Source organism: Oncorhynchus mykiss, chromosome 9 (genome assembly GCF_013265735.2).
Source record: "Oncorhynchus mykiss isolate Arlee chromosome 9, USDA_OmykA_1.1, whole genome shotgun sequence".
NCBI lineage: Eukaryota > Metazoa > Chordata > Actinopteri > Salmoniformes > Salmonidae > Oncorhynchus > Oncorhynchus mykiss.
The window spans coordinates 1047276-1058752 of record NC_048573.1 but is presented as its reverse complement, the minus strand read 5'-3'; the positions used below and the strand labels follow the sequence as shown (position 1 = coordinate 1058752).

Here is an 11477-nt window from a genome sequence, read left to right as displayed (position 1 = left end):
GTTTATTATCTCTCTCTCTCTCTCTCTGTCTGGTCAGTTCATTATATCTATCTCTCTCTCTGTCTGGTCAGTTTATTCTGATGTTGTTCCTTTCTATCTTTAATAGAGTCTGAGAGGATTGAAGGGATGGAGATGAAGTCTTTTCCAGGGAGGAAGTCTGCTCCTGAGATGAAGCATTTACTGGCTGCTGATGAAGTCTTTACTGGGTCCTGGACCACAGAATGATGATCTGGATGAGATGGAGAGGGGAGGAAGAGTTACTATGGGCTACTATGGACAATAACTCTATGCTATAGGGTTACTATAGAGAGACTATAACTATATGCTATAGGGTTACTATAGAGAGACAATAACTATATGCTATAGGGTTACTATAGAGAGACTATAACTCTATGCTATAGGGTTACTATAGAGAGACTATAACTATATGCTATAGGGTTACTATAGAGAGACTATAACTATATGCTATAGGGTTACTATAGAGAGACTATAACTATATGCTATAGGGTTACTATAGAGAGACTATAACTATAGAGCTGGGTTACTATAGAGAGACTATAACTATATAGAGACTATAACTATAGAGAGACTATAACTATAGAGCTGAGTTACTATGGAGAGACTATAACTATAGAGCTGAGTTACTATAGAGAGACAATAACTCTATGCTATAGGGTTACTATAGAGAGACTATAACTTTTTATAGAGACCTAACCCACCTAACAAAGCTGAGTTTCTGAGTATATAACTGAGTGATATGAATCTCTTATGTCCAGTACCTGATCATCAGGTATATCAACCAGACCACAGGACTAATGTCTCCTGTTACAGACTCTCTTATGTCCAGTACCTGATCATCAGGTATATCAACCAGACCACAGGACTAATGTCTCCTGTTACAGACTCTCTTATGTCCAGTACCTGATAATCAGGTATATCAACCAGACCACAGGACTAATGTCTCCTGTTACAGACTCTCTTATGTCCAGTACCTGATCATCAGGTATATCAACCAGACCACAGGACTAATGTATCCTGGTAGTATCTGTTATAGACTCTCTTATGTCCAGTACCTGATCATCAGGTATATCAACCAGACCACAGGACTAATGTCTCCTGTTACAGACTCTCTTATGTCCAGTACCTGATCACCAGGTATATCAACCAGACCACAGGACTAATGTCTCCTGTTACAGACTCTCTTATGTCCAGTACCTGATCATCAGGTAAATCAACCAGACCACAGGACTAATGTCTCCTGTTACAGACTCTCTTATGTCCAGTACCTGATCACCAGGTATATCAACCAGACCACAGGACTAATGTCTCCTGTTACAGACTCTCTTATGTCCAGTACCTGATCATCAGGTATATCAACCAGACCACAGGACTAATGTCTCCTGTTATAGACTCTCTTATGTCCAGTACCTGATCACCAGGTATATCAACCAGACCACAGGACTAATGTCTCCTGTTACAGACTCTCTTATGTCCAGTACCTGATCACCAGGTATATCAACCAGACCACAGGACTAATGTCTCCTGTTACAGACTCTCTTATGTCCAGTACCTGATCACCAGGTATATCAACCAGACCACAGGACTAATGTCTCCTGTTACAGACTCTCTTATGTCCAGTACCTGAACATCAGGTATATCAACCAGACCACAGGACTAATGTCTCCTGGTAGAATCTGTTACAGACTCTCTTATGTCCAGTACCTGATCATCAGGTATATCAACCAGACCACAGGACTAATGTCTCCTGTTAGACTCTCTTATGTCCAGTACCTGAACATCAGGTATATCAACCAGACCACAGGACTAATGTATCCTGGTAGAATCTGTTACAGACTCTCTTATGTCCAGTACCTGATCATCAGGTATATCAACCAGACCACAGGACTCTCTTACACACGGTTTCCATGGTATCAAACACATCAAACATGTGGTTTCCATGGTTTCCATGTTTGATGCCGTTCCATTGGCTCCGTTCCAGCTGTTATAATGAGCTGTCCTCCCCTCAACAGCCTCCTGTGAACAAGACTGATAAAACCATTTGTTGAAATGTTTATATTTCTGTTTTAGCTTCAACCTGTCAGCTTCTATTGTAGCTTCAACCTGTCAGCTTCTATCGTAGCTTCACCCTGTCAGCTTCTACTGTAGCTTCAACCTGTCAGCTTCAACCTGTCAGCTTCTATTGTAGCTTCAACCTGTCAGCTTCTACTGTAGCTTCAACCTGTCAGCTTCAACCTGTCAGCTTCAACCTGTCAGCTTCTATCGTAGCTTCACCCTGTCAGCTTCTACTGTAGCTTCAACCTGTCAGCTTCAACCTGTCAGCTTCTATTGTAGCTTCAACCTGTCAGCTTCTATTGTAGCTTCAACCTGTCAGCTTCTACTGTAGCTTCAACCTGTCAGCTTCAACCTGTCAGCTTCAACCTTTCAGCTTCTATTGTAGCTTAAACCTGTCAGCTTCTATTGTAGCTTCATGTCAGCTTCTATTGTAGCTTCAACCTGTCAGCTTCTATTGTAGCTTCAACCTGTCAGCTTCTATTGTAGCTTCAACCTGTCAGCTTCTATTGTAGCTTCAACCTGTCAGCTTCTATTGTAGCTTCAACCTGTCAGCTTCTGTTGTAGCTTCAACCTGTCAGCTTCTATTGTAGCTTCAACCTGTCAGCTTCTATTGTAGCTTCATGTCAATGTGCCAGTTTTTTATTTGACTTTGTGAAGTGTTTATTTTGACTCTACTTGTTTAGTTTTCACCTTGATTATATACAGAGGGGTCCGAAGTTATTGACATCCTTGCTGAAGATTAGCAATAATGACTATATTAAATTAATAAATTGTAAATGATAATATTTTAAACTAATGCAATTGCTCAGAGATATGTTTTTGTAATGCATTTTTGTTGTAAAAGGTTAGGGGTCAAAATGATTGACAGCCCAAATCTACAGTGTGATGATGTCATTACTATGAATATAGAACCAGATACTGACCTTCTGACTAGTTTATTAATCTTTAGGGGGTCAATCATTTAGAAAATAAATACTACTTGTTAAACTAAATATTTGAATCAGATCAATCGTATTAGTATAAAATAATATAATTTACACATGTTGAGCAGATAGAGCTCAGTATTTAAATTATTTATTTATACAGTCATTATTATCTTTATCAGGGGTGTCTATAATTCCAGACCCACTGTATATTATATATTGATGTATTTATACAGTCATTATTATCTTTATCAGGGTGTCTATAATTCCAGACCCACTATGTTATATATTGATCATGTATATACAGTCATTATTATCTTTATCAAGGGTGTCTATAATTCCAGACCCCACTGTATATTATATATTGATGTATTTATACAGTCATTATTATCTTTATCAAGGGTGTCTATAATTCCAGACCTCACTGTATATTATATATTGATGTATTTAATACAGTCATTATTATCTTTATCAGGGGTGTCTATAATTCCAGACCCCACTGCATATTATATATTGATCATGTATATACAGTTGAATGGTATTTTCCATGTATTGATTATTTCTTGTTTTACTAAACTAGGACATCATTGTGTCAGAACGTGACTCCAGTGTGATATTTAACATTATTGAATGTTACTAGGTAGTGTCACTGTTTCCTTGGTAATCTGTGGTAGAGACATTATAGGTAGTGTTACTGTTTCCTTGGTAACCTGTGGTAGAGACATTATAGGTAGTGTTGCTGTTTCCTTGGTAACCTGTGGTAGAGACATTATAGGTAGTGTTACTGTTTCCTTGGTAACCTGTGGTAGAGACATTATAGGTAGTGTTACTGTTTCCTTGGTAACCTGTGGTAGAGACATTATAGGTAGTGTTACTGTTTCCTTGGTAACCTGTGGTAGACATTATAGGTAGTGTTACTGTTTCCTTGGTGACCTGTGGTAGAGACATTATAGGTAGTGTTACTGTTTCCTTGATAACCTGTGGTAGAGACATTATAGGTAGTGTTACTGTTTCCTTGGTAACCTGTGGTAGAGACATTATAGGTAGTGTCACTGTTTCCTTGGTAATCTGTGGTAGAGACATTATATGTAGTGTTACTGTTTCCTTGGTAACCTGTGGTAGAGACATTATAGGTAGTGTTGCTGTTTCCTTGGTAACCTGTGGTAGAGACATTATAGGTAGTGTTACTGTTTCCTTGGTAACCTGTGGTAGAGACATTATAGGTAGTGTTACTGTTTCCTTGGTAACCTGTGGTAGAGACATTATAGGTAGTGTTACTGTTTCCTTGGTAACCTGTGGTAGAGACATTATAGGTAGTGTTAATGTTTCCTTGGTGACCTGTGGTAGAGACATTATAGGTAGTGTTACTGTTTCCTTGGTAACCTGTGGTAGAGACATTATAGGTAGTGTTACTGTTTCCTTGGTAACCTGTGGTAGAGACATTATAGGTAGTGTTACTGTTTCCTTGGTAACCTGTGGTAGAGACATAGGTAGTGTTACTGTTTCCTTGGTAACCTGTGGTAGAGACATTATAGGTAGTGTTACTGTTTCCTTGGTGACCTGTGGTAGAGACATTATAGGTAGTGTTACTGTTTCCTTGGTAACCTGTGGTAAAGACATTATAGGTAGTGTTACTGTTTCCTTGGTGACCTGTGGTAGAGACATTTTAGGTAGTGTTACTGTTACCTTGGTAACCTGTGGTAGAGACATTATAGGTAGTGTTACTGTTTCCTTGGTAACCTGTGGTAGAGACATTATAGGTAGTGTTACCTTACTGTTTCCTTGGTAACCTGTGATAGAGACATTGTCCTCCAGGTAACAGGTCTTGTTATGATGTCATCATTATTGAACATGTGACTAGTGGGAACAAAGTGTCTCTGTCATTCTGACTGAACACTTCAAGCTGTTCAGGGACAATGGAGACGTCTCTTCCTCATCAGGACAGTTATTAGGAGTGTCATTGGGGAGGATATTCCTTCTGTTTCTATCAGCTATGGAGACAATCATCAGGAGACAGGTCATCAGTCTGTTATATAGAGTTATGGAGACAGGTCATCAGTCTGTTATATAGAGCTATGGAGACAGGTCATCAGTCTGTTATATAGAGCTATGGAGACAGGTCATCAGTCTGTTATATAGAGCTATGGAGACAGGTCATCTGGAGACAGGTCATCAGTCTGATATATAGAGCTATGGAGACAGGTCATCAGTCTGTTATATAGAGCTATGGAGACAGGTCATCAGTCTGTTATAGAGAGCTATGGAGACAGGTCATCAGTCTGTTATATAGAGCTATGGAGACAGGTCATCAGTCTGTTATATAGAGCTATGGAGACAGGTCATCTGGAGACAGGTCATCAGTCTGATATATAGAGCTATGGAGACAGGTCATCAGTCTGTTATATAGAGCTATGGAGACAGGTCATCAGTCTGTTATATAGAGCTATGGAGACAGGTCATTAGTCTGTTATATAGATCTATGGAGACAGGTCATCAGTCTGTTATATAGAGCTGTGGAGACCGGTCATCAGTCTGTTATATAGAGCTATGGAGACAGGTCATCAGTCTGTTATATAGAGCTATGGAGACAGGTCATCAGTCTGTTATATAGAGCTATGGAGACAGGTCATCAGGAGACAGGTCATCAGTCTGATATATAGAGCTATGGAGACAGGTCATCAGTCTGTTATATAGAGCTATGGAGACAGGTCATCAGTCTGTTATATAGATCTATGGAGACAGGTCATCGGTCTGTTATATAGAGCTATGGAGACAGGTCATCAGTCTGTTATATAGAGCTATGGAGACAGGTCATCAGTCTGTTATATAGAGCTATGGAGACAGGTCATCAGTCTGTTATATAGAGCTATGGAGACAGGTCATCAGTCTGTTATATAGATCTATTGAGACAGGTCATTAGTCTGATATATAGAGCTATGGAGACAGGTCATCAGTCTGTTATATAGCGCTATGGAGACAGGTCATCAGGAGACAGGTCATCAGTCTGTTATATAGATCTATGGAGACAGGTCATTAGTCTGTTATATAGAGCTATGGAGACAGGTCATCAGTCTGTTATATAGAGCTATGGAGACAGGTCATCAGTCTGTTATATAGAGCTATGGAGACAGGTCATCAGTCTGTTATATAGAGCTATGGAGACAGGTCATCAGTCTGTTATATAGAGCTATGGAGACAGGTCATCAGTCTGTTATATAGAGCTATGGAGACAGGTCATCAGTCTGTTATATAGAGCTATGGAGACAGGTCATCAGTCTGTTATATAGAGCTATGGAGACAGGTCATTAGTCTGTTATATAGAGCTATGGAGACAGGTCATCAGGAGACAGGTCATCAGTCTGTTATATAGAGCTATGGAGACAGGTCATCAGTCTGTTATATAGATCTATGGAGACAGGTCATCAGGAGACAGGTCATCAGTCTGTTATATAGAGCTATGGAGACAGGTCATTAGTCTGTTATATAGAGCTATGGAGACAGGTCATCAGGAGACAGGTCATCAGTCTGTTATATAGAGCTATAGAGACAGGTCATCAGGAGACAGGTCATCAGTCTGTTATATAGAGCTATGGAGACAGGTCATCAGTCTGTAATATAGAGCTATGGAGACAGGTCATCAGTCTGTTATATAGAGCTATGGAGACAGGTCATCAGTCTGTTATATAGATCTATGGAGACAGGTCATCAGTCTGTTATATAGAGCTATGGAGACAGGTCATCAGGAGACAGGTCATCAGTCTGATATATAGAGCTATGGAGACAGGTCATCAGTCTGTTATATAGAGTTATGGAGACAGGTCATCAGTCTGTTATATAGAGCTATGGAGACAGGTCATCAGTCTGTTATATAGAGCTATGGAGACAGGTCATCAGTCTGTTATATAGAGCTATGGAGACAGGTCATCAGTCTGTTATATAGAGCTATGGAGACAGGTCATCAGTCTGTTATATAGAGCTATGGAGACAGGTCATCAGTCTGTTATATAGATCTATGGAGACAGGTCATCAGTCTGTTATATAGAGCTATGGAGACAGGTCATCAGTCTGTTATATAGAGCTATGGAGACAGGTCATCATACCCGAAGGAACAGATAGAGAACTGTACCTGAAGGAAAAGACAGAGAACCGTACCTGAAGGGACAGAGAACCATAGCTGAAGGAACAAACAGAAAACCATACCTGAAGGAACAGACAGAGATCCTTACCTGAAGGAACAGACAGAGATCCTTACCTGAAGGAACAGACTAAGAACCATACCTGAAGGAATGGAGAAAGAACCATACCTGAAAGAAGAGACAGAGAACCGTACCTGAAGGAACAGACAGAGAATCGTACCTGAAGGAACAGACAGAGAACCATACCTGATGGAACAGACAGAGAACCATACCTGATGGAACAGACAGAGAACCATACCTGAAGGAACAGAGAGAGAACCATACCTGAAGGAACAGAGAGAGAACCATACCTGAAGGAACAGACAGAGAAATTGCTGGATGGTGAGCTGGATGTAAACTTTATCGCTAATCAACTTCCTGTTTCAGAAGAGAAACTGCAGCAACAGAAGAAGATTAAGAGTTAAGACAGTTCAACGGGATGGCCAGACACGAGAGGGGAAGTCAAAGACAGTTCAACAGGATGGCCAGACACGAGAGGGGAAGTCAGAGACAGTTCAACAGGATGGCCAGACACGAGAGGGGAAGTCAAAGACAGTTCAACAGGATGGCCAGACATGAGAGGGGAAGTCACAGAGACAGTTCAACAGGATGACCAGACACGAGAGGGGAAGTCACAGAGTAGTTCAACAGGATGACCAGACACGAGAGGGGAAGTCAGAGACAGTTCAACAGGATGACCAGACACAAGAGGGGAAGTCAGAGACAGTTCAACAGGATGACCAGACACGAGAGGGGAAGTAGGAGACAGTTCAACAGGATGGCCAGACACAAGAGGGGAAGGCAAAGACAGTTCAACAGGATGGCCAGACACCATAGAGAAGGTTCAATAGGATGGCCAGACACGAGAGGGGAAGTCACAGAGACAGTTCAATAGGATGGCCAGACACGAGAGGGGAAGTCACAGAGACAGTTCAATAGGATGGCCAGACACGAGAGGGGAAGTCACAGAGACAGTTCAACAGGATGGCCAGACACGAGAGGGGAAGTCACAGAGACAGTTCAACAGGATGGCCAGACACGAGAGGGGAAGTCACAGAGACAGTTCAATAGGATGGCCAGACACGAGAGGGGAAGTCACAGAGACAGTTCAACAGGATGGCCAGACACAAGAGGGGAAGTCAAAGACAGTTCAACGGGATGGCCAGACACGAGAGGGGACGTCACAGAGTAGTTCAACGGGATGGCCAGACACGAGAGGGGAAGTCACAGAGACAGTTCAACAGGATGACCAGACACGAGAGGGGAAGTCACAGAGACAGTTCAACAGGATGACCAGACACGAGAGGGGAAGTCACAGAGACAGTTCAACAGGATGGCCAGACACGAGAGGGGAAGTCACAGAGACAGTTCAACAGGATGACCAGACACGAGAGGGGAAGTCACAGAGACAGTTCAACAGGATGGCCAGACACGAGAGGGGAAGTCACAGAGACAGTTCAACAGGATGACCAGACACGAGAGGGGAAGTCACAGAGACAGTTCAACAGGATGACCAGACACGAGAGGGGAAGTCACAGAGACAGTTCAACAGGATGACCAGATACGAGAGGGGACGTCACAGAGACAGTTCAACAGGATGGCCAGACACGAGAGGGGAAGTCACAGAGACAGTTCAACAGGATGACCAGACACGAGAGGGGACGTCACAGAGACAGTTCAACAGGATGACCAGACACGAGAGGGGACGTCACAGAGACAGTTCAACAGGATGACCAGACACGAGAGGGGAAGTCACAGAGACAGTTCAACAGGATGACCAGACACGAGAGGGGAAGTCACAGAGACAGTTCAACAGGATGACCAGACACGAGAGGGGACGTCACAGAGACAGTTCAACAGGAAGTCAGAGACAGTTCAACAGGAAGTCAGAGACACTACGGCACTACTAGACCTGCTGTTTAAAGGGTCAGAACTTGTCGTTCCTCAGAAAATGCGAGAAGACATTATGGAAACAATGCATGAAGCACACATGGGACTGGTAAAATGTAAGGAATGAGCCAGGGTTCTTCTGTTCAGTCCAGACGTGGCTAAACAGGTAGAAGATGTTGTAGCAAAATGTGCAGTCTGCAACACACACAACAACAACCAAAGAGAGACCCTCGTGTCTAATCCAATCAGAGAGGAGCTTGGACCTCCGCCATTACAACGACACAGAATAACTACGATGTGTTGATTACTACTCAAAATACCCAGAAACCTCCAAACTCAGTGGAACAACAAGCAAGCACATTATTACAGCACTACAGTCGAGCTCAGCAACAACGTTTGGTGATCCGACAATGGAAGACAGCTGGTGAATGTCAGAGTCGCCTACCAGCAAGGAGTTCACACCTGTCAGGTGGAGCTTTCCGGCCCAGATGAGAGAGCAGTTCAGACTGGGAAGAACCTGTTGAGAAAACAGCCAAGCTGAGAGAGCAGTTCAGACTGGAAAGAACCTGTTGAGAAAACAGCTAGGCTGAGAGAGCAGTTCAGACTGGAAAGAACCTGTTGAGAAAACAGCCAAGCTGAGAGAGCAGCACCACCCTCAGGCCCTCCAGGTAGTCATTAGTAACAGCACCACCCTCAGGCCCTCCAGGTAGTCATTAGTAACAGCACCACCCTCAGGCCCTCCAGGTAGTCATTAGTAACAGCGCCACCCTCAGGCCCTCCAGGTAAATACATGTAGTCATTAGTAACAGCACCACCCTCAGGCCCTCCAGGTAGTCATTAGTAACAGCACCACCCTCAGGCCCTCCAGGTAGTCATTAGTAACAGCACCACCCTCAGGCCCTCCAGATAGTCATTAGTAACAGCACCACCCTCAGGCCCTCCAGGTAAATATTGGTAGTCATTAGTAACAGCACCACCCACAGGCCCTCCAGGTAAATACAGGTAGTCATTGGTAACAGCACCACCCACAGGCCCTCCAGGTAGTCATTAGTAACAGCACCACCCTCAGGCCCTCCAGGTAGTCATTAGTAACAGCACCACCCTCAGGCCCTCCAGGAAAATACAGGTAGTCATTAGTAACAGCGCCACCCTCAGGCCCTCCAGGTAGTCATTAGTAACAGCACCACCCTCAGGCCCTCCAGGTAGTCATTAGTAACAGCACCACCCTCAGGCCCTCCAGATAGTCATTAGTAACAGCACCACCCTCAGGCCCTCCAGGTAAATACAGGTAGTCATTAGTAACAGCACCACCCACAGGCCCTCCAGGTAAATACAGGTAGTCATTGGTAACAGCACCACCCACAGGCCCTCCAGGTAGTCATTAGTAACAGCACCACCCTCAGGCCCTCCAGGTAGTCATTAGTAACAGCACCACCCTCAGGCCCTCCAGGTAGTCATTAGTAACAGCACCACCCTCAGGCCATCCAGGTAAATACATGTAGTCATTAGTAACAGCACCACCCTCAGGCCCTCCAGGTAGTCATTAGTAACAGCACCACCCTCAGGCCCTCCAGGTAGTCATTAGTAACAGCACCACCCTCAGGCCCTCCAGGTAGTCATTAGTAACAGCACCACTCTCAGGCCCTCCAGGTAGTCATTAGTAACAGCACCACCCACAGGCCCTCCAGGTAGTCATTAGTAACAGCACCACCCTCAGGCCCTCCAGGTAGTCATTAGTAACAGCACCACTCTCAGGCCCTCCAGGTAGTCATTAATAACAGCACCACCCTCAGGCCCTCCAGGTAGTCATTAGTAACAGCACCACCCTCAGGCCCTCCAGGTAGTCATTAGTAACAGCACCACCCTCAGGCTCTCCAGGTAGTCATTAGTAACAGCACCACCCTCAGGCCCTCCAGGTAGTCATTAGTAACAGCACCACCCTCAGGCCCTCCAGGTAGTCATTAGTAACAGCACCACCCTCAGGCCCTCCAGGTAGTCATTAGTAACAGCACCACCCTCAGGCCCTCCAGGTAAATACATGTAGTCATTAGTAACAGCACCCCCCTCAGGCCCTCCAGGTAGTCATTAGTAACAGCACCACCCTCAGGCCCTCCAGGTAGTCATTAGTAACAGCACCACCCTCAGGCCCTCCAGGTAGTCATTAGTAACAGCACCACCCTCAGGCCCTCCAGGTAGTCATTAGTAACAGCACCACCCTCAGGCCCTCCAGGTAAATACATGTAGTCATTAGTAACAGCACCACCCTCAAGCCCTCCAGGTAGTCATTAGTAACAGCACCACCCTCAGGCCCTCCAGGTAGTCATTAGTAACAGCACCACCCTCAGGCCCTCCAGGTAAATACATGTAGTCATTAGTAACAGCACCACCCTCAGGCCCCCCAGGTAGTCATTAGTAA

General features: G+C 44.1%; 4 long non-coding RNA genes across 7 annotated transcripts; all 4 read left to right on the top strand.

Annotated features, from left to right (window-relative positions):
- Positions 1–743: 743 nt before the first annotated feature.
- Positions 744–1586, top strand: LOC118965954. The gene is made up of 2 exons (XR_005053078.1): positions 744–1084; positions 1156–1586. It is a non-coding gene; the product is annotated as an uncharacterized LOC118965954 (long non-coding RNA).
- A 904-nt stretch (positions 1587–2490) lies between these two features.
- On the top strand, positions 2491–3594 carry LOC118965961. The gene is made up of 2 exons (XR_005053089.1): positions 2491–3252; positions 3324–3594. It is a non-coding gene; the product is annotated as an uncharacterized LOC118965961 (long non-coding RNA).
- A 1200-nt stretch (positions 3595–4794) lies between these two features.
- Positions 4795–5500, top strand: LOC118965960. Its single transcript, XR_005053088.1, has 3 exons — positions 4795–5149; positions 5199–5334; positions 5384–5500. It is a non-coding gene; the product is annotated as an uncharacterized LOC118965960 (long non-coding RNA).
- LOC118965959 lies at positions 5495–6935 on the top strand. 4 transcript variants are annotated; one of them, XR_005053086.1, is made up of 5 exons: positions 5495–5621; positions 5671–5806; positions 6026–6331; positions 6430–6497; positions 6781–6935. It is a non-coding gene; the product is annotated as an uncharacterized LOC118965959 (long non-coding RNA). The 4 variants fall into 4 exon arrangements; XR_005053084.1 differs by lacking the exon at positions 6781–6935 and adding an exon at positions 6562–6749; XR_005053085.1 differs by lacking the exon at positions 6781–6935 and adding an exon at positions 6562–6749 and having other exon boundaries at positions 5671–5840.
- Positions 6936–11477: the final 4542 nt, after the last annotated feature.